The sequence below is a fragment of the Pristiophorus japonicus genome, chromosome 19, assembly GCF_044704955.1.
Source record: "Pristiophorus japonicus isolate sPriJap1 chromosome 19, sPriJap1.hap1, whole genome shotgun sequence".
Classification (NCBI taxonomy): Eukaryota; Metazoa; Chordata; class Chondrichthyes; family Pristiophoridae; genus Pristiophorus; species Pristiophorus japonicus.
The window spans coordinates 50291074-50315696 of NC_091995.1; the positions used below are offsets into that span (position 1 = coordinate 50291074).

At 42.1% G+C, this 24623-nt stretch overlaps 22 non-coding genes across 22 annotated transcripts; all 22 read right to left on the reverse strand.

Moving 5' to 3' along the window:
- Positions 1-2982: 2982 nt before the first annotated feature.
- trnag-ucc (transfer RNA glycine (anticodon UCC)) lies at positions 2983-3054 on the reverse strand. The gene has a single exon. It is a non-coding gene; the product is annotated as a tRNA-Gly (tRNA).
- A 594-nt stretch (positions 3055-3648) lies between these two features.
- Positions 3649-3720, reverse strand: trnag-ucc (transfer RNA glycine (anticodon UCC)). Its single transcript has one exon. It is a non-coding gene; the product is annotated as a tRNA-Gly (tRNA).
- A 583-nt stretch (positions 3721-4303) lies between these two features.
- Positions 4304-4375, reverse strand: trnag-ucc (transfer RNA glycine (anticodon UCC)). Its single transcript has one exon. It is a non-coding gene; the product is annotated as a tRNA-Gly (tRNA).
- Positions 4376-4960: 585 nt separating this feature from the next.
- On the reverse strand, positions 4961-5032 carry trnag-ucc (transfer RNA glycine (anticodon UCC)). The gene has a single exon. It is a non-coding gene; the product is annotated as a tRNA-Gly (tRNA).
- A 583-nt stretch (positions 5033-5615) lies between these two features.
- On the reverse strand, positions 5616-5687 carry trnag-ucc (transfer RNA glycine (anticodon UCC)). The gene has a single exon. It is a non-coding gene; the product is annotated as a tRNA-Gly (tRNA).
- A 3209-nt stretch (positions 5688-8896) lies between these two features.
- trnag-ucc (transfer RNA glycine (anticodon UCC)) lies at positions 8897-8968 on the reverse strand. Its single transcript has one exon. It is a non-coding gene; the product is annotated as a tRNA-Gly (tRNA).
- A 2576-nt stretch (positions 8969-11544) lies between these two features.
- Positions 11545-11616, reverse strand: trnag-ucc (transfer RNA glycine (anticodon UCC)). Its single transcript has one exon. It is a non-coding gene; the product is annotated as a tRNA-Gly (tRNA).
- A 583-nt stretch (positions 11617-12199) lies between these two features.
- On the reverse strand, positions 12200-12271 carry trnag-ucc (transfer RNA glycine (anticodon UCC)). Its single transcript has one exon. It is a non-coding gene; the product is annotated as a tRNA-Gly (tRNA).
- A 586-nt stretch (positions 12272-12857) lies between these two features.
- trnag-ucc (transfer RNA glycine (anticodon UCC)) lies at positions 12858-12929 on the reverse strand. The gene has a single exon. It is a non-coding gene; the product is annotated as a tRNA-Gly (tRNA).
- Positions 12930-13512: 583 nt separating this feature from the next.
- trnag-ucc (transfer RNA glycine (anticodon UCC)) lies at positions 13513-13584 on the reverse strand. Its single transcript has one exon. It is a non-coding gene; the product is annotated as a tRNA-Gly (tRNA).
- A 1248-nt stretch (positions 13585-14832) lies between these two features.
- trnag-ucc (transfer RNA glycine (anticodon UCC)) lies at positions 14833-14904 on the reverse strand. Its single transcript has one exon. It is a non-coding gene; the product is annotated as a tRNA-Gly (tRNA).
- Positions 14905-15487: 583 nt separating this feature from the next.
- trnag-ucc (transfer RNA glycine (anticodon UCC)) lies at positions 15488-15559 on the reverse strand. The gene has a single exon. It is a non-coding gene; the product is annotated as a tRNA-Gly (tRNA).
- A 594-nt stretch (positions 15560-16153) lies between these two features.
- On the reverse strand, positions 16154-16225 carry trnag-ucc (transfer RNA glycine (anticodon UCC)). Its single transcript has one exon. It is a non-coding gene; the product is annotated as a tRNA-Gly (tRNA).
- Positions 16226-16808: 583 nt separating this feature from the next.
- On the reverse strand, positions 16809-16880 carry trnag-ucc (transfer RNA glycine (anticodon UCC)). The gene has a single exon. It is a non-coding gene; the product is annotated as a tRNA-Gly (tRNA).
- Positions 16881-18140: 1260 nt separating this feature from the next.
- Positions 18141-18212, reverse strand: trnag-ucc (transfer RNA glycine (anticodon UCC)). Its single transcript has one exon. It is a non-coding gene; the product is annotated as a tRNA-Gly (tRNA).
- Positions 18213-18795: 583 nt separating this feature from the next.
- On the reverse strand, positions 18796-18867 carry trnag-ucc (transfer RNA glycine (anticodon UCC)). The gene has a single exon. It is a non-coding gene; the product is annotated as a tRNA-Gly (tRNA).
- A 583-nt stretch (positions 18868-19450) lies between these two features.
- Positions 19451-19522, reverse strand: trnag-ucc (transfer RNA glycine (anticodon UCC)). The gene has a single exon. It is a non-coding gene; the product is annotated as a tRNA-Gly (tRNA).
- A 594-nt stretch (positions 19523-20116) lies between these two features.
- Positions 20117-20188, reverse strand: trnag-ucc (transfer RNA glycine (anticodon UCC)). Its single transcript has one exon. It is a non-coding gene; the product is annotated as a tRNA-Gly (tRNA).
- Positions 20189-20771: 583 nt separating this feature from the next.
- On the reverse strand, positions 20772-20843 carry trnag-ucc (transfer RNA glycine (anticodon UCC)). Its single transcript has one exon. It is a non-coding gene; the product is annotated as a tRNA-Gly (tRNA).
- Positions 20844-22092: 1249 nt separating this feature from the next.
- On the reverse strand, positions 22093-22164 carry trnag-ucc (transfer RNA glycine (anticodon UCC)). The gene has a single exon. It is a non-coding gene; the product is annotated as a tRNA-Gly (tRNA).
- Positions 22165-23402: 1238 nt separating this feature from the next.
- trnag-ucc (transfer RNA glycine (anticodon UCC)) lies at positions 23403-23474 on the reverse strand. Its single transcript has one exon. It is a non-coding gene; the product is annotated as a tRNA-Gly (tRNA).
- Positions 23475-24057: 583 nt separating this feature from the next.
- On the reverse strand, positions 24058-24129 carry trnag-ucc (transfer RNA glycine (anticodon UCC)). The gene has a single exon. It is a non-coding gene; the product is annotated as a tRNA-Gly (tRNA).
- Between the last annotated feature and the right edge of the window lie 494 nt (positions 24130-24623).

Below are 24623 nucleotides of genomic sequence, written 5' to 3' on the forward strand. Positions count from 1 at the left end.
ACTGGGTATTCTTCAACATTCTTCCCATTTTGTCTGCCTCTGCCCTCTCAGGGAGCAAATCCCCAGAATTTAACTGGAAATGACTCACTGATGTTGAGGAATTTGAAATACTGCTGCTTGACTTGCAGGGCCTGAGCCCAGCTACAACATTTACGTCTATGGTGATTGACAGCTCATACTATGAATTCAGGTAGCACTGTCGCCAGTACATTGTGACACATTGACTTTGCATTGCAAGCATTCAAACAGGACCCTTTGAAAACAGGTTGCTCAACAAAATCCATGAGCTGCTGCTGGAAGAACTGCTTGCAACCAGAGTCATCAGAAGTCCATTTCATCCACAAGTAGAAATTGACAAATGTGATGGCTGGGAATCAAACCCATGTCAACTGCTTGGAAGGCAACCACGCTTACCACTGCACCACCATCAAACAACTGAAAGCAAGATTTGATAAACCGCAGAGTAATCCTGCAGCTTTTTCTGAAGCTGTTTTTGTTCCTTCTGATGCAACTCGACAGATTTGATGAAAGGTAACATCACATGTAATGCAAGATAGACAGATAAAAGAAGGCATCGAAGGAACCAGCTAAAAATTGCAATATTTTGCTCACAATTAAATGAATTCCAGATTCACACAATGTATGTCAAGTGTCAACTGGGTATTCTTCAACATTCTTCCCATTTTGTCTGCCTCTGCCCTCTCAGGGAGCAAATCCCCAGAATTTAACTGGAAATGACTCACTGATGTTGAGGAATTTGAAATACTGCTGCTTGACTTGCAGGGCCTGAGCCCAGCTACAACATTTACGTCTATGGTGATTGACAGCTCATACTATGAATTCAGGTAGCACTGTCGCCAGTGCATTATGACACATTGACTTTGCATTGCAAGCATTCAAACAGGACCCTTTGAAAACAGGTTGCTCAACAAAATCCATGAGCTGCGGCTGGAAGAACTGCTTGCAACCAGAGTCATCAGAGGTTCATTTCATTCTCAAGTAGAAATTGACAAATGTGATGGCTGGTAATCCAACCCAGGTCAACTGCTTGGAAGGCAACCATGCTTACCACTGCACCACCATCACACAGCTGAAAACTAGCTTTGATAAGCCGCACAGTAATCCTGCAGCTTTTTCTGAAAACGTTTTTGTTCCTTCTGATGCAACTCGACAGATTTGATGAAAGGTAACAGCACATGTAATGCAAGATAGACAGATAAAAGAAGGCATCGAAGGAACCAGCTAAAAATTGCAATATTTTGCTCACAATTAAATGAATTCCAGATTCACACAATGTATGTCAAGTGTCAACTGGGTATTCTTCAACATTCTTCCCATTTTGTCTGCCTCTGCCCTCTCAGGGAGCAAATCCCCAGAATGTAACTGGAAATGACTCACTGATGTTGAGGAATTTGAAATACTGCTGCTTGACTTGCAGGGCCTGAGCCCAGCTGCAACATTTACGTCTATGGTGATTGACAGCTCATACTATGAATTCAGGTAGCACTGTCGCCAGTACATTATGACACATTGACTTTGCATTGCAAGCATTCAAACAGGACCCTTTGAAAACAGGTTGCTCAACAAAATCCATGAGCTGCTGCTGGAAGAACTGCTTGCAACCAGAGTCATCAGAAGTCCATTTCATCCGCAAGCAGAAATTGACAAATGTGATGGCTGGGAATCAAACCCAGGTCAACTGCTTGGAAGGCAACCATGCTTACCACTGCACCACCATCAAACAACTGAAAGCAAGATTTGATAAACCGCAGAGTAATCCTGCAGCTTTTCCTGAAGCTGTTTTTGTTCCTTCTGATGCAACTCGCCAGATTTGATGAAAGGTAATATCACAGGTAATGCAAGATAGACAGATAAAAGAAAGCATCGAAGGAACCAGCTAAAAATTGCAATATTTTGCTCACAATTAAATGAATTCCAGATTCACACAATGTATGTCAAGTGTCAACTGGGTATTCTTCAACATTCTTTCCCTTTTGTCTGCCTCTGCACTCTCAGGGAGCAAATCCCCAGAATTTAACTGGAAATAACTCACTGATGTTGAGGAATTTGAAATACTGCTGCTTGACTTGCAGGGCCTGAGCGCAGCTGCAACATTTACGTCGATGGTTATTGACAGCTCATACTATGAATTCAGGTAGCACTGTCGCCAGTACATTGTGACACATTGACTTTGCATTGCAAGCATTCAAACAGGACCCTTTGAAAACAGGTTGCTCAACAAAATCCATGAGCTGCTGCTGGAAGAACTGCTTGCAACCAGAGTCATCAGAAGTCCATTTCATCCACAAGTAGAAATTGACAAATGTGATGGCTGGGAATCAAACCCATGTCAACTGCTTGGAAGGCAACCACGCTTACCACTGCACCACCACCAAACAACTGAAAGCAAGATTTGATAAACCGCAGAGTAATCCTGCAGCTTTTTCTGAAGCTGTTTTTGTTCCTTCTGATGCAACTCGACAGATTTGATGAAAGGTAACATCACATGTAATGCAAGATAGACAGATAAAAGAAGGCATCGAAGGAACCAGCTAAAAATTGCAATATTTTGCTCACAATTAAATGAATTCCAGATTCACACAATGTATGTCAAGTGTCAACAGGGTATTCTTCAACATTCTTCCCATTTTGTCTGCCTCTGCCCTCTCAGGGAGCAAATCCCCAGAATTTAACTGGAAATGACTCACTGATGTTGTTGAGGAATTTGAAATACTGCTGCTTGACTTGCAGGGCCTGAGCCCAGCTGCAACATTGACGTCTATGGTGATTGACAGCTCATACTTTGAATTCAGGTCGCACTGTCGCCAGGACATTATGACACATTGACTTTGCATTGCAAGCATTCAAACATGACCCTTTGAAAACAGGTTGCTCAACAAAATCCATGAGCTGCGGCTGGAAGAACTCCTTGCAACCAGAGTCATCAGAGATTCATTCCATTCTCAAGTAGAAATTGACAAATGTGATGGCTGGGAATCGAACCCAGGTCTACTGCTTGGAAGGCAACCATGCTTACCACTGCACCACCATCACACAGCTGCAAACTAACTTTGATAAACCGCACAGTAATCCTGCAGCTTTTTCTGAAGCCGTTTTTGTTCCTTCTGATGCAACTCGACAGATTTGATGAAAGGTAACATCACATGTAATGCAAGATAGACAGACAAAAGAAGGCATCGAAGGAACCAGCTAAAAATTGCAATATTTTGCTCACAATTAAATGAATTCCAGATTCACAAAATGTATGTCAAGTGTCAACTGGGTATTCTTCAACATTCTTCCCATTTTGTCTGCCTCTGCCCTGTCAGGGAGCAAATCCCCAGAATTTAACTGGAAATGACTCACTGATGTTGAGGAATTTGAAATACTGCTGCTTGACTTGCAGGGCCTGAGCCCAGCTGCAACATTGACGTCTATGGTGATTGACAGTTCATACTATGAATTCAGGTAGCACTGTTGCCAGTACATTATGACACATTGATGACACGTCGACTTTGCATTGCAAGCATTCAAACATGACCCTTAGAAAACAGGTTGCTCAACAAAATCCATGAGCTGATTCTGGAAGAACTGCCTTCAACCAGAGTCATCAGAGGTTCATTTCATTCTCAACTAGAAATTGACAAATGTGATGGCTGGGAATCGAACCCAGGTCAACTGCTTGGAAGGCAACCATGCTTACCACTGCACCACCATCACACAGCTGAAAACTAACTTTGATAAACCGCACAGTAATCCTGCAGCTTTTTCTGAAGCCGTTTTTGTTCCTTCTGATGCAACTCGACAGATTTGATGAAAGGTAACATCACATGTAATGCAAGATAGACAGATAAAAGAAAGCATCGAAGGAACCAGCTAAAAATTGCAATATTTTGCTCACAATTAAATGAATTCCAGATTCACACAATGTATGTCAAGTGTCAACTGGGTATTCTTCAACATTCTTTCCATTTTGTCTGCCTCTGCCCTCTCAGGGAGCAAATCCCCAGAATTTAACTGGAAATGACTCACTGATGTTGAGGAATTTGAAATACTGCTGCTTGACTTGCAGGGCCTGAGCCCAGCTGCAACATTGACGTCTATGGTGATTGACAGTTCATACTATGAATTCAGGTAGCACTGTCGCCAGTACATTATGACACATTGACTTTGCATTGCAAGCATTCAAACAGGACCCTTTGAAAACAGGTTGCTCAACAAAATCCATGAGCTGCTGCTGGAAGAACTGCTTGCAACCAGAGTCATCAAAAGTCCATTTCATCCACAAGTAGAAATTGACAAATGTGATGGCTGGGAATCGAACCCAGGTCAAATGCTTGGAAGGCAACCATGCTTACCACTGCACCACCATCACACAGCTGAAAACTAACTTTGATAAACCGCATGTAATCCTGCAGCTTTTTCTGAAGCCGTTTTTGTTCCTTCTGATGCAACTCGACAGATTTGATGAAAGGTAACATCACATGTAATGCAAGATAGACAGATAAAAGAAAGCATCGAAGGAACCAGCTAAAAATTGCAATATTTTGCTCACAATTAAATGAATTCCAGATTCACACAATGTATGTCAAGTGTCAACTGGGTATTCTTCAACATTCTTCCCATTTTGTCTGCCTCTGCCCTGTCAGGGAGCAAATCCCCAGAATTTAACTGGAAATGACTCACTGATGTTGTTGAGGAATTTGAAATACTGCTGCTTGACTTGCAGGGCCTGAGCCCAGCTGCAACATTGACGTCTATGGTGATTGACAGCTCATACTGTGAATTCAGGTAGCACTGTCGCCAGCACATTATGACACATTGACTTTGCATTGCAAGCATTCAAACATGACCCTTAGAAAACAGGTTGCTCAACAAAATCCATGAGCTGATTCTGGAAGAACTGCCTTCAACCAGAGTCATCAGAGGTTCATTTCATTCTCAACTAGAAATTGACAAATGTGATGGCTGGGAATCGAACCCAGGTCAACTGCTTGGAAGGCAACCATGCTTACCACTGCACCACCATCACACAGCTGCAAACTAACTTTGATAAACCGCACAGTAATCCTGCAGCTTTTTCTGAAGCCGTTTTTGTTCCTTCTGATGCAACTCGACAGATTTGATGAAAGGTAACATCACATGTAATGCAAGATAGACAGATAAAAGAAAGCATCGAAGGAACCAGCTAAAAATTGCAATATTTTGCTCACAATTAAATGAATTCCAGATTCACACAATGTATGTCAAGTGTCAACTGGGTATTCTTCAACATTCTTTCCATTTTGTCTGCCTCTGCGCTCTCAGGGAGCAAATCCCCAGAATTTAACTGGAAATGACTCACTGATGTTGAGGAATTTGAAATACTGCTGCTTGACTTGCAGGGCCTGAGCCCAGCTGCAACATTGACGTCTATGGTGATTGACAGTTCATACTATGAATTCAGGTAGCACTGTCGCCAGTACATTATGACACATTGACTTTGCATTGCAAGCATTCAAACAGGACCCTTTGAAAACAGGTTGCTCAACAAAATCCATGAGCTGCTGCTGGAAGAACTGCTTGCAACCAGAGTCATCAAAAGTCCATTTCATCCACAAGTTGAAATTGACAAATGTGATGGCTGTGAATCGAACCCAGGTCAACTGCTTGGAAGGCAACCATGCTTACCACTGCACCACCATCACACAGCTAAAAACAGCGTTTGATAAACCGCACAGTAATCCTGCAGCTTTTTCTGAAGCCGTTTTTGTTCCTTCTGATGCAACTCGACAGATTTGATGAAAGGTAACATCACATGTAATGCAAGATAGACAGATAAAAGAAAGCATCGAAGGAACCAGCTAAAAATTGCAATATTTTGCTCACAATTAAATGAATTCCAGATTCACACAATGTATGTCAAGTGTCAACTGGGTATTCTTCAACATTCTTCCCATTTTGTCTGCCTCTGCCCTGTCAGGGAGCAAATCCCCAGAATTTAACTGGAAATGACTCACTGATGTTGTTGAGGAATTTGAAATACTGCTGCTTGACTTGCAGGGCCTGAGCCCAGCTGCAACATTGACGTCTATGGTGATTGACAGCTCATACTGTGAATTCAGGTAGCACTGTCGCCAGCACATTATGACACATTGACTTTGCATTGCAAGCATTCAAACATGACCCTTAGAAAACAGGTTGCTCAACAAAATCCATGAGCTGATTCTGGAAGAACTGCCTTCAACCAGAGTCATCAGAGGTTCATTTCATTCTCAACTAGAAATTGACAAATGTGATGGCTGGGAATTGAACCCAGGTCAACTGCTTGGAAGGCAACCATGCTTACCACTGCACGACCATCAAACAACTGAAAGCAAGATTTGATAAACCGCAGAGTAATCCTGCAGCTTTTTCTGAAGCTGTTTTTGTTCCTTCTGATGCAACTCGACAGATTTGATGAAAGGTAACATCACATGCAATGCAAGATAGACAGATAAAAGAAGGCATCGAAGGAACCAGCTAAAAATTGCAATATTTTGCTCACAATTAAATGAATTCCAGATTCACACAATGTATGTCAAGTGTCAACTGGGTATTCTTCAACATTCTTCCCATTTTGTCTGCCTCTGCCCTCTCAGGGAGCAAATCCCCAGAATTTAACTGGAAATGACTCACTGATGTTGAGGAATTTGAAATACTGCTGCTTGACTTGCAGGGCCTGAGCCCAGCTACAACATTTACGTCTATGGTGATTGACAGCTCATACTATGAATTCAGGTAGCACTGTCGCCAGTGCATTATGACACATTGACTTTGCATTGCAAGCATTCAAACAGGACCCTTTGAAAACAGGTTGCTCAACAAAATCCATGAGCTGCGGCTGGAAGAACTGCTTGCAACCAGAGTCATCAGAGGTTCATTTCATTCTCAAGTAGAAATTGACAAATGTGATGGCTGGTAATCCAACCCAGGTCAACTGCTTGGAAGGCAACCATGCTTACCACTGCACCACCATCACACAGCTGAAAACTAGCTTTGATAAGCCGCACAGTAATCCTGCAGCTTTTTCTGAAAACGTTTTTGTTCCTTCTGATGCAACTCGACAGATTTGATGAAAGGTAACAGCACATGTAATGCAAGATAGACAGATAAAAGAAGGCATCGAAGGAACCAGCTAAAAATTGCAATATTTTGCTCACAATTAAATGAATTCCAGATTCACACAATGTATGTCAAGTGTCAACTGGGTATTCTTCAACATTCTTCCCATTTTGTCTGCCTCTGCCCTCTCAGGGAGCAAATCCCCAGAATGTAACTGGAAATGACTCACTGATGTTGAGGAATTTGAAATACTGCTGCTTGACTTGCAGGGCCTGAGCCCAGCTGCAACATTTACGTCTATGGTGATTGACAGCTCATACTATGAATTCAGGTAGCACTGTCGCCAGTACATTATGACACATTGACTTTGCATTGCAAGCATTCAAACAGGACCCTTTGAAAACAGGTTGCTCAACAAAATCCATGAGCTGCTGCTGGAAGAACTGCTTGCAACCAGAGTCATCAGAAGTCCATTTCATCCGCAAGCAGAAATTGACAAATGTGATGGCTGGGAATCAAACCCAGGTCAACTGCTTGGAAGGCAACCATGCTTACCACTGCACCACCATCAAACAACTGAAAGCAAGATTTGATAAACCGCAGAGTAATCCTGCAGCTTTTCCTGAAGCTGTTTTTGTTCCTTCTGATGCAACTCGCCAGATTTGATGAAAGGTAATATCACAGGTAATGCAAGATAGACAGATAAAAGAAAGCATCGAAGGAACCAGCTAAAAATTGCAATATTTTGCTCACAATTAAATGAATTCCAGATTCACACAATGTATGTCAAGTGTCAACTGGGTATTCTTCAACATTCTTTCCCTTTTGTCTGCCTCTGCACTCTCAGGGAGCAAATCCCCAGAATTTAACTGGAAATAACTCACTGATGTTGAGGAATTTGAAATACTGCTGCTTGACTTGCAGGGCCTTGGCGCAGCTGCAACATTTACGTCGATGGTGATTGACAGCTCATACTATGAATTCAGGTAGCACTGTCGCCAGTACATTGTGACACATTGACTTTGCATTGCAAGCATTCAAACAGGACCCTTTGAAAACAGGTTGCTCAACAAAATCCATGAGCTGCTGCTGGAAGAACTGCTTGCAACCAGAGTCATCAGAAGTCCATTTCATCCACAAGTAGAAATTGACAAATGTGATGGCTGGGAATCAAACCCATGTCAACTGCTTGGAAGGCAACCACGCTTACCACTGCACCACCACCAAACAACTGAAAGCAAGATTTGATAAACCGCAGAGTAATCCTGCAGCTTTTTCTGAAGCTGTTTTTGTTCCTTCTGATGCAACTCGACAGATTTGATGAAAGGTAACATCACATGTAATGCAAGATAGACAGATAAAAGAAGGCATCGAAGGAACCAGCTAAAAATTGCAATATTTTGCTCACAATTAAATGAATTCCAGATTCACACAATGTATGTCAAGTGTCAACAGGGTATTCTTCAACATTCTTCCCATTTTGTCTGCCTCTGCCCTCTCAGGGAGCAAATCCCCAGAATTTAACTGGAAATGACTCACTGATGTTGTTGAGGAATTTGAAATACTGCTGCTTGACTTGCAGGGCCTGAGCCCAGCTGCAACATTGACGTCTATGGTGATTGACAGCTCATACTTTGAATTCAGGTCGCACTGTCGCCAGGACATTATGACACATTGACTTTGCATTGCAAGCATTCAAACATGACCCTTTGAAAACAGGTTGCTCAACAAAATCCATGAGCTGCAGCTGGAAGAACTCCTTGCAACCAGAGTCATCAGAGATTCATTCCATTCTCAAGTAGAAATTGACAAATGTGATGGCTGGGAATCGAACCCAGGTCTACTGCTTGGAAGGCAACCATGCTTACCACTGCACCACCATCACACAGCTGCAAACTAACTTTGATAAACCGCACAGTAATCCTGCAGCTTTTTCTGAAGCCGTTTTTGTTCCTTCTGATGCAACTCGACAGATTTGATGAAAGGTAACATCACATGTAATGCAAGATAGACAGACAAAAGAAGGCATCGAAGGAACCAGCTAAAAATTGCAATATTTTGCTCACAATTAAATGAATTCCAGATTCACAAAATGTATGTCAAGTGTCAACTGGGTATTCTTCAACATTCTTCCCATTTTGTCTGCCTCTGCCCTGTCAGGGAGCAAATCCCCAGAATTTAACTGGAAATGACTCACTGATGTTGAGGAATTTGAAATACTGCTGCTTGACTTGCAGGGCCTGAGCCCAGCTGCAACATTGACGTCTATGGTGATTGACAGTTCATACTATGAATTCAGGTAGCACTGTTGCCAGTACATTATGACACATTGATGACACGTCGACTTTGCATTGCAAACATTCAAACATGACCCTTTGAAAACAGGTTGCTCAACAAAATCCATGAGCTGCAGCTGGAAGAACTGCTTGCAACCAGAGTCATCAGAGGTTCATTCCATTCTCAAGTAGAAATTGACAAATGTGATGGCTGAGAATCAAACCCAGGTCAACTGCTTGGAAGGCAACCATGCTTACCACTGCACCACCATCACACAGCTGAAAACAACCTTTGATAAACCGCACAGTAATCCTGCAGCTTTTTCTGAAAACGTTTTTGTTCCTTCTGATGCAACTCGACAGATTTGATGAAAGGTAACATCACATGTAATGCAAGATAGACAGATAAAAGAAGGCATCGAAGGAACCAGCTAAAAATTGCAATATTTTGCTCACAATTAAATGAATTCCAGATTCACACAATGTATGTCAAGTGTCAACTGGGTATTCTTCAACATTCTTTCCATTTTGTCTGCCTCTGCCCTCTCAGGGAGCAAATCCCCAGAATTTAACTGGAAATGACTCACTGATGTTGAGGAATTTGAAATACTGCTGCTTGACTTGCAGGGCCTGAGCCCAGCTGCAACAGTGACGTCTATGGTGATTGACAGTTCATACTATGAATTCAGGTAGCACTGGCGCCAGTACATTATGACACATTGACTTTGCATTGCAAGCATTCAAACAGGACCCTTTGAAAACAGGTTACTCAACAAAATCCATGAGCTGCTGCTGGAAGAACTGCTTGCAACCAGAGTCATCAGAAGTCCATTTCATCCACAAGTAGAAATTGACAAATGTGATGGCTGGGAATCAAACCCATGTCAACTGCTTGGAAGGCAACCATGCTTACCACTGCACCACCATCAAACAACTGAAAGCAAGATTTGATAAACCGCAGAGTAATCCTGCAGCTTTTTCTGAAGCCGTTTTTGTTCCTTCTGATGCAACTCGACAGATTTGATGAAAGGTAACATCACATGTAATGCAAGATAGACAGACAAAAGAAGGCATCGAAGGAACCAGCTAAAAATTGCAATATTTTGCTCACAATTAAATGAATTCCAGATTCACACAATGTATGTCAAGTGTCAACAGGGTATTCTTCAACATTCTTCCCATTTTGTCTGCCTCTGCCCTCTCAGGGAGCAAATCCCCAGAATTTAACTGGAAATGACTCACTGATGTTGTTGAGGAATTTGAAATACTGCTGCTTGACTTGCAGGGCCTGAGCCCAGCTGCAACCTTGACGTCTATGGTGATTGACAGTTCATACTATGAATTCAGGTAGCACTGTCGCCAGTGCATTATGACACATTGATGACACGTCGACTTTGCATTGCAAACATTCAAACATGACCCTTTGAAAACAGGTTGCTCAACAAAATCCATGAGCTGCGGCTGGAAGAACTGCTTGCAACCAGAGTCATCAGAGGTTCATTCCATTCTCAAGTAGAAATTGACAAATGTGATGGCTGGGAATCAAACCCAGGTCAACTGTTTGGAAGGCAACCATGCTTACCACTGCACCACCATCACACAGCTGCAAACTAACTTTGATAAACCGCACAGTAATCCTGCAGCTTTTTCTGAAGCCGTTTTTGTTCCTTCTGATGCAACTCGACAGATTTGATGAAAGGTAACATCACATGTAATGCAAGATAGACAGATAAAAGAAAGCATCGAAGGAACCAGCTAAAAATTGCAATATTTTGCTCACAATTAAATGAATTCCAGATTCACACAATGTATGTCAAGTGTCAACTGGGTATTCTTCAACATTCTTCCCATTTTGTCTGCCTCTGCCCTGTCAGGGAGCAAATCCCCAGAATTTAACTGGAAATGACTCACTGATGTTGTTGAGGAATTTGAAATACTGCTGCTTGACTTGCAGGGCCTGAGCCCAGCTGCAACATTGACGTCTATGGTGATTGACAGCTCATACTGTGAATTCAGGTAGCACTGTCGCCAGCACATTATGACACATTGACTTTGCATTGCAAGCATTCAAACATGACCCTTAGAAAACAGGTTGCTCAACAAAATCCATGAGCTGATTCTGGAAGAACTGCCTTCAACCAGAGTCATCAGAGGTTCATTTCATTCTCAACTAGAAATTGACAAATGTGATGGCTGGGAATCGAACCCAGGTCAACTGCTTGGAAGGCAACCATGCTTACCACTGCACCACCATCACACAGCTGCAAACTAACTTTGATAAACCGCACAGTAATCCTGCAGCTTTTTCTGAAGCCGTTTTTGTTCCTTCTGATGCAACTCGACAGATTTGATGAAAGGTAACATCACATGTAATGCAAGATAGACAGATAAAAGAAAGCATCGAAGGAACCAGCTAAAAATTGCAATATTTTGCTCACAATTAAATGAATTCCAGATTCACACAATGTATGTCAAGTGTCAACTGGGTATTCTTCAACATTCTTTCCATTTTGTCTGCCTCTGCGCTCTCAGGGAGCAAATCCCCAGAATTTAACTGGAAATGACTCACTGATGTTGAGGAATTTGAAATACTGCTGCTTGACTTGCAGGGCCTGAGCCCAGCTGCAACATTGACGTCTATGGTGATTGACAGTTCATACTATGAATTCAGGTAGCACTGTCGCCAGTACATTATGACACATTGACTTTGCATTGCAAGCATTCAAACAGGACCCTTTGAAAACAGGTTGCTCAACAAAATCCATGAGCTGCTGCTGGAAGAACTGCTTGCAACCAGAGTCATCAAAAGTCCATTTCATCCACAAGTTGAAATTGACAAATGTGATGGCTGTGAATCGAACCCAGGTCAACTGCTTGGAAGGCAACCATGCTTACCACTGCACCACCATCACACAGCTAAAAACAGCGTTTGATAAACCGCACAGTAATCCTGCAGCTTTTTCTGAAGCCGTTTTTGTTCCTTCTGATGCAACTCGACAGATTTGATGAAAGGTAACATCACATGTAATGCAAGATAGACAGATAAAAGAAAGCATCGAAGGAACCAGCTAAAAATTGCAATATTTTGCTCACAATTAAATGAATTCCAGATTCACACAATGTATGTCAAGTGTCAACTGGGTATTCTTCAACATTCTTCCCATTTTGTCTGCCTCTGCCCTGTCAGGGAGCAAATCCCCAGAATTTAACTGGAAATGACTCACTGATGTTGTTGAGGAATTTGAAATACTGCTGCTTGACTTGCAGGGCCTGAGCCCAGCTGCAACATTGACGTCTATGGTGATTGACAGCTCATACTGTGAATTCAGGTAGCACTGTCGCCAGCACATTATGACACATTGACTTTGCATTGCAAGCATTCAAACATGACCCTTAGAAAACAGGTTGCTCAACAAAATCCATGAGCTGATTCTGGAAGAACTGCCTTCAACCAGAGTCATCAGAGGTTCATTTCATTCTCAACTAGAAATTGACAAATGTGATGGCTGGGAATCGAACCCAGGTCAACTGCTTGGAAGGCAACCATGCTTACCACTGCACCACCATCACACAGCTGCAAACTAACTTTGATAAACCGCACAGTAATCCTGCAGCTTTTTCTGAAGCCGTTTTTGTTCCTTCTGATGCAACTCGACAGATTTGATGAAAGGTAACATCACATGTAATGCAAGATAGACAGATAAAAGAAAGCATCGAAGGAACCAGCTAAAAATTGCAATATTTTGCTCACAATTAAATGAATTCCAGATTCACACAATGTATGTCAAGTGTCAACTGGGTATTCTTCAACATTCTTTCCATTTTGTCTGCCTCTGCGCTCTCAGGGAGCAAATCCCCAGAATTTAACTGGAAATGACTCACTGATGTTGAGGAATTTGAAATACTGCTGCTTGACTTGCAGGGCCTGAGCCCAGCTGCAACATTGACGTCTATGGTGATTGACAGTTCATACTATGAATTCAGGTAGCACTGTCGCCAGTACATTATGACACATTGACTTTGCATTGCAAGCATTCAAACAGGACCCTTTGAAAACAGGTTGCTCAACAAAATCCATGAGCTGCTGCTGGAAGAACTGCTTGCAACCAGAGTCATCAAAAGTCCATTTCATCCACAAGTTGAAATTGACAAATGTGATGGCTGTGAATCGAACCCAGGTCAACTGCTTGGAAGGCAACCATGCTTACCACTGCACCACCATCACACAGCTGAAAACTAACTTTGATAAACCGCATGTAATCCTGCAGCTTTTTCTGAAGCCGTTTTTGTTCCTTCTGATGCAACTCGACAGATTTGATGAAAGGTAACATCACATGTAATGCAAGATAGACAGATAAAAGAAAGCATCGAAGGAACCAGCTAAAAATTGCAATATTTTGCTCACAATTAAATGAATTCCAGATTCACACAATGTATGTCAAGTGTCAACTGGGTATTCTTCAACATTCTTCCCATTTTGTCTGCCTCTGCCCTGTCAGGGAGCAAATCCCCAGAATTTAACTGGAAATGACTCACTGATGTTGAGGAATTTGAAATACTGCTGCTTGACTTGCAGGGCCTGAGCCCAGCTGCAACATTGACGTCTATGGTGATTGACAGTTCATACTATGAATTCAGGTAGCACTGTCGCCAGTACATTATGACACATTGACTTTGCATTGCAAGCATTCAAACATGACCCTTTGAAAACAGGTTGCTCAACAAAATCCATGAGCTGCTGCTGGAAGAACTGCTTGCAACCAGAGTCATCAGAAGTCCATTTCATCCACAAGTAGAAATTGACAAATGTGATGGCTGGGAATCAAACCCATGTCAACTGCTTGGAAGGCAACCATGCTTACCACTGCACCACCATCAAACAACTGAAAGCAAGATTTGATAAACCGCAGAGTAATCCTGCAGCTTTTTCTGAAGCTGTTTTTGTTCCTTCTGATGCAACTCGACAGATTTGATGAAAGGTAACATCACATGTAATGCAAGATAGACAGATAAAAGAAGGCATCGAAGGAACCAGCTAAAAATTGCAATATTTTGCTCACAATTAAATTAATTCCAGATTCACACAATGTATGTCAGTGTCAACTGGGTATTCTTCAACATTCTTCCCATTTTGTCTGCCTCTGCCCTGTCAGGGTGCAAATCCCCAGAATTGAACTGGAATTTGACTCACTGATGTTGAGGAATTTGAAATACTGCTGCTTGACTTGCAGGGCCTGAGCCCAGCTGCAACATTGACGTCGATGGTGATTGACAGTTCATACTATGAATTCAGGTAGCACTGTCGCCAGTACATTATGACACATTGATGACACGTCGACTTTGCATTGCAAACATTCAAACATGACCCTTTGAAAACAGGTTGCTCAACAAAATCCATGAGCTGCGGCTGGAAGAACTCCTTGCAACCAGAGTCATCAGAGGTTCATTCCATTCTCAAGTAGAAATTGACAAATGTGATGGCTGGGAATCAAACCCAGGTCAACTGCTTGGAAAGCAACCATGCTTACCACTGCACCACCATCACACAGCTGAAAACTAACTTTGATAAACCGCACAGTAATCCTGCAGCTTTTTCTGAAGCCGTTTTTGTTCCTTCTGATGCAACTCGACAGATTTGATGAAAGGTAACATCACATGTAATGCAAGATAGACAGACAAAAGAAGGCATCGAAGGAACCAGCTAAAAATTGCAATATTTTGCTCACAATTAAATGAATTCCAGATTCACACAATGTATGTCAAGTGTCAACTGGGTATTCTTCAACATTCTTCCCATTTTGTCTGCCTCTGCCCTGTCAGGGAGCAAATCCCCAGAATTTAACTGGAAATGACTCACTGATGTTGAGGAATTTGAAATACTGCTGCTTGACTTGCAGGGCCTGAGCCCAGCTGCAACCTTGACGTCTATGGTGATTGACAGTTCATACTATGAATTCAGGTAGCACTGTCGCCAGTACATTATGACACATTGACTTTGCATTGCAAGCATTCAAACATGACCCTTAGAAAACAGGTTGCTCAACAAAAGCCATGAGCTGATTCTGGAAGAACTGCCTTCAACCAGAGTCATCAGAGGTTCATTTCATTCTCAACTAGAAATTGACAAATGTGATGGCTGGGAATCGAACCCAGGTCAACTGCTTGGAAGGCAACCATGCTTACCACTGCACCACCATCACACAGCTGAAAACTAACTTTGATAAACCGCACAGTAATCCTGCAGCTTTTTCTGAAGCCGTTTTTGTTCCTTCTGATGCAACTCGACAGATTTGATGAAAGGTAACATCACATGTAATGCAAGATAGACAGATATAAGAAAGCATCGAAGGAACCAGCTAAAAATTGCAATATTTTGCTCACAATTAAATGAATTCCAGATTCACACAATGTATGTCAAGTGTCAACTGGGTATTCTTCAACATTCTTTCCATTTTGTCTGCCTCTGCCCTCTCAGGGAGCAAATCCCCAGAATTTAACTGGAAATGACTCACTGATGTTGAGGAATTTGAAATACTGCTGCTTGACTTGCAGGGCCTGAGCCCAGCTGCAACATTGACGTCGATGGTGATTGACAGTTCATACTATGAATTCAGGTAGCACTGTCGCCAGTACATTATGACACATTGATGACACGTCGACTTTGCATTGCAAACATTCAAACATGACCCTTTGAAAACAGGTTGCTCAACAAAATCCATGAGCTGCGGCTGGAAGAACTCCTTGCAACCAGAGTCATCAGAGGTTCATTCCATTCTCAAGTAGAAATTGACAAATGTGATGGCTGGGAATCAAACCCAGGTCAACTGCTTGGAAAGCAACCATGCTTACCACTGCACCACCATCACACAGCTGAAAACTAACTTTGATAAACCGCACAGTAATCCTGCAGCTTTTTCTGAAGCCGTTTTTGTTCCTTCTGATGCAACTCGACAGATTTGATGAAAGGTAACATCACATGTAATGCAAGATAGACAGACAAAAGAAGGCATCGAAGGAACCAGCTAAAAATTGCAATATTTTGCTCACAATTAAATGAATTCCAGATTCACACAATGTATGTCAAGTGTCAACTGGGTATTCTTCAACATTCTTCCCATTTTGTCTGCCTCTGCCCTGTCAGGGAGCAAATCCCCAGAATTTAACTGGAAATGACTCACTGATGTTGAGGAATTTGAAATACTGCTGCTTGACTTGCAGGGCCTGAGCCCAGCTGCAACCTTGACGTCTATGGTGATTGACAGTTCATACTATGAATTCAGGTAGCACTGTCGCCAGTACATTATGACACATTGACTTTGCATTGCAAGCATTCAAACATGACCCTTAGAAAACAGGTTGCTCAACAAAAGCCATGAGCTGATTCTGGAAGAACTGCCTTCAACCAGAGTCATCAGAGGTTCATTTCATTCTCAACTAGAAATTGACAAATGTGATGGCTGGGAATCGAACCCAGGTCAACTGCTTGGAAGGCAACCATGCTTACCACTGCACCACCATCACACAGCTGAAAACTAACTTTGATAAACCGCACAGTAATCCTGCAGCTTTTTCTGAAGCCGTTTTTGTTCCTTCTGATGCAACTCGACAGATTTGATGAAAGGTAACATCACATGTAATGCAAGATAGACAGATATAAGAAAGCATCGAAGGAACCAGCTAAAAATTGCAATATTTTGCTCACAATTAAATGAATTCCAGATTCACACAATGTATGTCAAGTGTCAACTGGGTATTCTTCAACATTCTTTCCATTTTGTCTGCCTCTGCCCTCTCAGGGAGCAAATCCCCAGAATTTAACTGGAAATGACTCACTGATGTTGAGGAATTTGAAATACTGCTGCTTGACTTGCAGGGCCTGAGCCCAGCTGCAACATTGACGTCGATGGTGATTGACAGTTCATACTATGAATTCAGGTAGCACTGTCGCCAGCACATTATGACACATTGATGACACGTCGACTTTGCATTGCAAACATTCAAACATGACCCTTTGAAAACAGGTTGCTCAACAAAATCCATGAGCTGCGGCTGGAAGAACTCCTTGCAACCAGAGTCATCAGAGGTTCATTCCATTCTCAAGTAGAAATTGACAAATGTGATGTCTGGGAATCAAACCCAGGTCAACTGCTTGGAAGGCAACCATGCTTACCACTGCACCACCATCACACAGCTGCAAACTAACTTTGATAAACCGCACAGTAATCCTGCAGCTTTTTCTGAAGCCGTTTTTGTTCCTTCTGATGCAACTCGACAGATTTGATGAAAGGTAACATCACTTGTAATGCAAGATAGACAGACAAAAGAAGGCATCGAAGGAACCAGCTAAAAATTGCAATATTTTGCTCACAATTAAATGAATTCCAGATTCACACAATGTATGTCAAGTGTCAACTGGGTATTCTTCAACATTCTTCCCATTTTGTCTGCCTCTGCCCTGTCAGGGAGCAAATCCCCAGAATTTAACTGGAAATGACTCACTGATGTTGAGGAATTTGAAATACTGCTGCTTGACTTGCAGGGCCTGAGCCCAGCTGCAACCTTGACGTCTATGGTGATTGACAGTTCATACTATGAATTCAGGTAGCACTGTCGCCAGTGCATTATGACACATTGATGACACGTCGACTTTGCATTGCAAACATTCAAACATCACCCTTTGAAAACAGGTTGCTCAACAAAATCCATGAGCTGCGGCTGGAAGAACTCCTTGCAACCAGAGTCATCAGAGGTTCATTCCATTCTCAAGTAGAAATTGACAAATGTGATGGCTGGGAATCAAACCCAGGTCAACTGCTTGGAAAGCAACCATGCTTACCACTGCACCACCATCACACAGCTGAAAACTAACTTTGATAAACCGCACAGTAATCCTGCAGCTTTTTCTGAAGCCGTTTTTGTTCCTTCTGATGCAACTCGACAGATTTGATGAAAGGTAACATCACATGTAATGCAAGATAGACAGACAAAAGAAGGCATCGAAGGAACCAGCTAAAAATTGCAATATTTTGCTCACAATTAAATGAATTCCAGATTCACACAATGTATGTCAAGTGTCAACTGGGTATTCTTCAACATTCTTCCCATTTTGTCTGCCTCTGCCCTGTCAGGGAGCAAATCCCCAGAATTTAACTGGAAATGACTCACTGATGTTGAGGAATTTGAAATACTGCTGCTTGACTTGCAGGGCCTGAGCCCAGCTGCAACCTTGACGTCTATGGTGATTGACAGTTCATACTATGAATTCAGGTAGCACTGTCGCCAGTACATTATGACACATTGACTTTGCATTGCAAGCATTCAAACATGACCCTTAGAAAACAGGTTGCTCAACAAAAGGCATGAGCTGATTCTGGAAGAACTGCCTTCAACCAGAGTCATCAGAGGTTCATTTCATTCTCAACTAGAAATTGACAAATGTGATGGCTGGGAATCGAACCCAGGTCAACTGCTTGGAAGGCAACCATGCTTACCACTGCACCACCATCACACAGATGAAAACTAACTTTGATAAACCGCACAGTAATCCTGCAGCTTTTTCTGAAGCCGTTTTTGTTCCTTCTGATGCAACTCGACAGATTTGATGAAAGGTAACATCACATGTAATGCAAGATAGACAGACAAAAGAAGGCATCGAAGGAACCAGCTAAAAATTGCAATATTTTGCTCACAATTAAATGAATTCCAGATTCACACAATGTATGTCAAGTGTCAACTGCGTATTCTTCAACATTCTTCCCATTTTGTCTGCCTCTGCCCTGTCAGGGAGCAAATCCCCAGAATTTAACTGGAAATGACTCACTGATGTTGAGGAATTTGAAATACTGCTGCTTGACTTGCAGGGCCTGAGCCCAGCTGCAACCTTGACGTCTATGGTGATTGACAGTTCATACTATGAATTCAGGTAGCACTGTCGCCAGTACATTATGACACATTGACTTTGCATTGCAAGCATTCAAACATGACCCTTAGAAAACAGGTTGCTCAACAAAAGCCATGAGCTGATTCTGGAAGAACTGCCTTCAACCAGAGTCATCAGAGGTTCATTTCATTCTCAACTAGAAATTGACAAATGTGATGGCTGGGAATCGAACCCAGGTCAACTGCTTGGAAGGCAACCATGCTTACCACTGCACCACCATCACACAGCTGAAAACTAACTTTGATAAACCGCACAGTAATCCTGCAGCTTTTTCTGAAGCCGTTTTTGTTCCTTCTGATGCAACTCGACAGATTTGATGAAAGGTAACATCACATGTAATGCAAGATAGACAGATATAAGAAAGCATCGAAGGAACCAGCTAAAAATTGCAATATTTTGCTCACAATTAAATGAATTCCAGATTCACACAATGTATGTCAAGTGTCAACTGGGTATTCTTCAACATTCTTTCCATTTTGTCTGCCTCTGCCCTCTCAGGGAGCAAATCCCCAGAATTTAACTGGAAATGACTCACTGATGTTGAGGAATTTGAAATACTGCTGCTTGACTTGCAGGGCCTGAGCCCAGCTGCAACATTGACGTCGATGGTGATTGACAGTTCATACTATGAATTCAGGTAGCACTGTCGCCAGTACATTATGACACATTGATGACACGTCGACTTTGCATTGCAAACATTCAAACATGACCCTTTGAAAACAGGTTGCTCAACAAAATCCATGAGCTGCGGCTGGAAGAACTCCTTGCAACCAGAGTCATCAGAGGTTCATTCCATTCTCAAGTAGAAATTGACAAATGTGATGGCTGGGAATCAAACCCAGGTCAACTGCTTGGAAAGCAACCATGCTTACCACTGCACCACCATCACACAGCTGAAAACTAACTTTGATAAACCGCACAGTAATCCTGCAGCTTTTTCTGAAGCCGTTTTTGTTCCTTCTGATGCAACTCGACAGATTTGATGAAAGGTAACATCACATGTAATGCAAGATAGACAGACAAAAGAAGGCATCGAAGGAACCAGCTAAAAATTGCAATATTTTGCTCACAATTAAATGAATTCCAGATTCACACAATGTATGTCAAGTGTCAACTGGGTATTCTTCAACATTCTTCCCATTTTGTCTGCCTCTGCCCTGTCAGGGAGCAAATCCCCAGAATTTAACTGGAAATGACTCACTGATGTTGAGGAATTTGAAATACTGCTGCTTGACTTGCAGGGCCTGAGCCCAGCTGCAACATTGACGTCTATGGTGATTGACAGTTCATACTATGAATTCAGGTAGCACTGTCGCCAGTACATTATGACACATTGACTTTGCATTGCAAGCATTCAAACATGACCCTTAGAAAACAGGTTGCTCAACAAAAGCCATGAGCTGATTCTGGAAGAACTGCCTTCAACCAGAGTCATCAGAGGTTCATTTCATTCTCAACTAGAAATTGACAAATGTGATGGCTGGGAATCAAACCCAGGTCAACTGCTTGGAAGGCAACCATGCTTACCACTGCACCACCATCACACAGCTGAAAACTAACTTTGATAAACCGCACAGTAATCCTGCAGCTTTTTCTGAAGCCGTTTTTGTTCCTTCTGATGCAACTCGACAGATTTGATGAAAGGTAACATCACATGTAATGCAAGATAGACAGATAAAAGAAAGCATCGAAGGAACCAGCTAAAAATTGCAATATTTTGCTCACAATTAAATGAATTCCAGATTCACACAATGTATGTCAAGTGTCAACTGGGTATTCTTCAACATTCTTTCCATTTTGTCTGCCTCTGCCCTGTTAGGGAGCAAATCCCCAGAATTTAACTAGAAATGACTCACTGATGTTGAGGAATTTGAAATACTGCTGCTTGACTTGCAGGGCCTGAGCCCAGCTGCAACATTGACGTCTATGGTGATTGACAGTTCATACTATGAATTCAGGTAGCACTGTCGCCAGTACATTATGACACATTGACTTTGCATTGCAAGCATTCAAACAGGACCCTTTGAAAACAGGTTGCTCAACAAAATCCATGAGCTGCTGCTGGAAGAACTGCTTGCAACCAGAGTCATCAAAAGTCCATTTCATCCACAAGTAGAAATTGACAAATGTGATGGCTTGGAATCAAACCCATGTCAACTGCTTGGAAGGCAACCATGCTTACCACTGCACCACCATCAAACAACTGAAAGCAAGATTTGATAAACCGCAGAGTAATCCTGCAGCTTTTTCTGAAGCTGTTTTTGTTCCTTCTGATGCAACTCGACAGATTTGATGAAAGGTAACATCACATGTAATGCAAGATAGACAGATAAAAGAAGGCATCGAAGGAACCAGCTAAAAATTGCAATATTTTGCTCACAATTAAATGAATTCCAGATTCACACAATGTATGTCAAGTGTCAACTGGGTATTCTTCAACATTCTTCCCATTTTGTCTGCCTCTGCCCTGTCAGGGAGCAAATCCCCAGAATTTAACTGGAAATGACTCACTGATGTTGAGGAATTTGAAAAACTGCTGCTTGACTTGCAGGGCCTGAGCCCAGCTGCAACATTGACGTCTATGGTGATTGACAGTTCATACTATGAATTCAGGTAGCACTGTCGCCAGTACATTATGACACATTGATGACACGTCGACTTTGCATTGCAAACATTCAAACATGACCCTTTGAAAACAGGTTGCTCAACAAAATCCATGAGCTGCGGCTGGAAGAACTCCTTGCAACCAGAGTCATCAGAGGTTCATTCCATTCTCAAGTAGAAATTGACAAATGTGATGGCTGGGAATCGAACCCAGGTCAACTGCTTGGAAGGCAACCATGCTTACCACTGCACCACCATCACACAGCTGAAAACTAACTTTGATAAACCGCACAGTAATCCTGCAGCTTTTTCTGAAGCCGTTTTTGTTCCTTCTGATGCAACTCGACAGATTTGATGAAAGGTAACATCACATGTAATGCAAGATAGACAGATAAAAGAAAGCATCGAAGGAACCAGCTAAAAATTGCAATATTTTGCTCACAATTAAATGAATTCCAGATTCACACAATGTATGTCAAGTGTCAACTGGGTATTCTTCAACATTCTTTCCATTTTGTCTGCCTCTGCCCTGTCAGGGAGCAAATCCCCAGAATTTAACTAGAAATGACTCACTGATGTTGAGGAATTTGAAATACTGCTGCTTGACTTGCAGGGCCTGAGCCCAGCTGCAACATTGACGTCTGTGGTGATTGACAGTTCATACTATGAATTCAGGTAGCACTGTCGCCAGTACATTATGACACATTGACTTTGCATTTCAAGCATTCAAACATGACCCTTAGAAAACAGGTTGCTCAACAAAATCCATGAGCTGATTCTGGAAGAACTGCCTTCAACCAGAGTCATCAGAGGTTCATTTCATTCTCAACTAGAAATTGACAAATGTGGTGGCTGGGAATCGAACACAGGTCAACTGCTTGGAAGGCAACCATGCTTACCACTGCACCACCATCACACAGCTGAAAACTAACTTTGATAAACCGCACAGTAATCCTGCAGCTTTTTCTGAAGCCGTTTTTGTTCCTTCTGATGCAACTCGACAGATTTGATGAAAGGTAACATCACATGTAATGCAAGATAGACAGATAAAAGAAAGCATCGAAGGAACCAGCTAAAAATTGCAATATTTTGCTCACAATTAAATGAATTCCAGATTCACACAATGTATGTCAAGTGTCAATTGGGTATTCTTCAACATTCTTTCCATTTTGTCTGCCTCTGCCCTCTCAGGGAGCAAATCCCCAGAATTTAACTGGAAATGACTCACTGATGTTGAGGAATTTGAAATACTGCTGCTTGACTTGCAGGGCCTGAGCCCAGCTGCAACATTGACGTCTATGGTGATTGACAGTTCATACTATGAATTCAGGTAGCACTGTCGCCAGTACATTATGACACATTGACTTTGCATTGCAAGCATTCAAACATGACCCTTAGAAAACAGGTTGCTCAACAAAATCCATGAGCTGATTCTGGAAGAACTGCCTTCAACCAGAGTCATCAGAGGTTCATTTCATTCTCAACTAGAAATTGACAAATGTGATGGCTGGGAATCGAACCCAGGTCAACTGCTTGGAAGGCAACCATGCTTACCACTGCACCACCATCACACAGCTGAAAACTAACTTTGATAAACCGCAGAGTAATCCTGCAGCTTTTTCTGAAGCCGTTTTTGTTCCTTCTGATGCAACTCGACAGATTTGATGAAAGGTAACATCACATGTAATGCAAGATAGACAGATAAAAGAAAGCATCGAAGGAACCAGCTAAAAATTGCAATATTATGCTCACAATTAAATGAATTCCAGATTCACACAATGTATGTCAAGTGTCAACTGGGTATTCTTCAACATTCTTTCCATTTTGTCTGCCTCTGCGCTCTCAGGGAGCAAATCCCCAGAATTTAACTGGAAATGACTCACTGATGTTGAGGAATTTGAAATACTGCTGCTTGACTTGCAGGGCCTGAGCCCAGCTGCAACATTGACGTCGATGGTGATTGACAGCTCATACTATGAATTCAGGTAGCACTGTCGCCAGTACATTATGACACATTGACTTTGCATTGCAAGCATTCAAACAGGACCCTTTGAAAACAGGTTGCTCAACAAAATCCATGAGCTGCTGCTGGAAGAACTGCTTGCAACCAGACTCATCAAAAGTCCATTTCATCCACAAGTAGAAATTGACAAATGTGATGGCTGGGAATCGAACCCAGGTCAACTGCTTGGAAGGCAACCATGCTTACCACTGCACCACCATCACACAGCTGAAAACTAACTTTGATAAACCGCACAGTAATCCTGCAGCTTTTTCTGAAGCCGTTTTTGTTCCTTCTGATGCAACTCGACAGATTTGATGAAAGGTAACATCACATGTAATGCAAGATAGACAGATAAAAGAAAGCATCGAAGGAACCAGCTAAAAATTGCAATATTTTGCTCACAATTAAATGAATTCCAGATTCACACAATGTATGTCAAGTGTCAACTGGGTATTCTTCAACATTCTTTCCATTTTGTCTGCCTCTGCCCTCTCAGGGAGCAAATCCCCAGAATTTAACTGGAAATGACTCACTGATGTTGAGGAATTTGAAATACTGCTGCTTGACTTGCAGGGCCTGAGCCCAGCTGCAACATTGACGTCGATGGTGATTGACAGTTCATACTATGAATTCAGGTAGCACTGTCGCCAGTACATTATGACACATTGATGACACGTCGACTTTGCATTGCAAACATTCAAACATGACCCTTTGA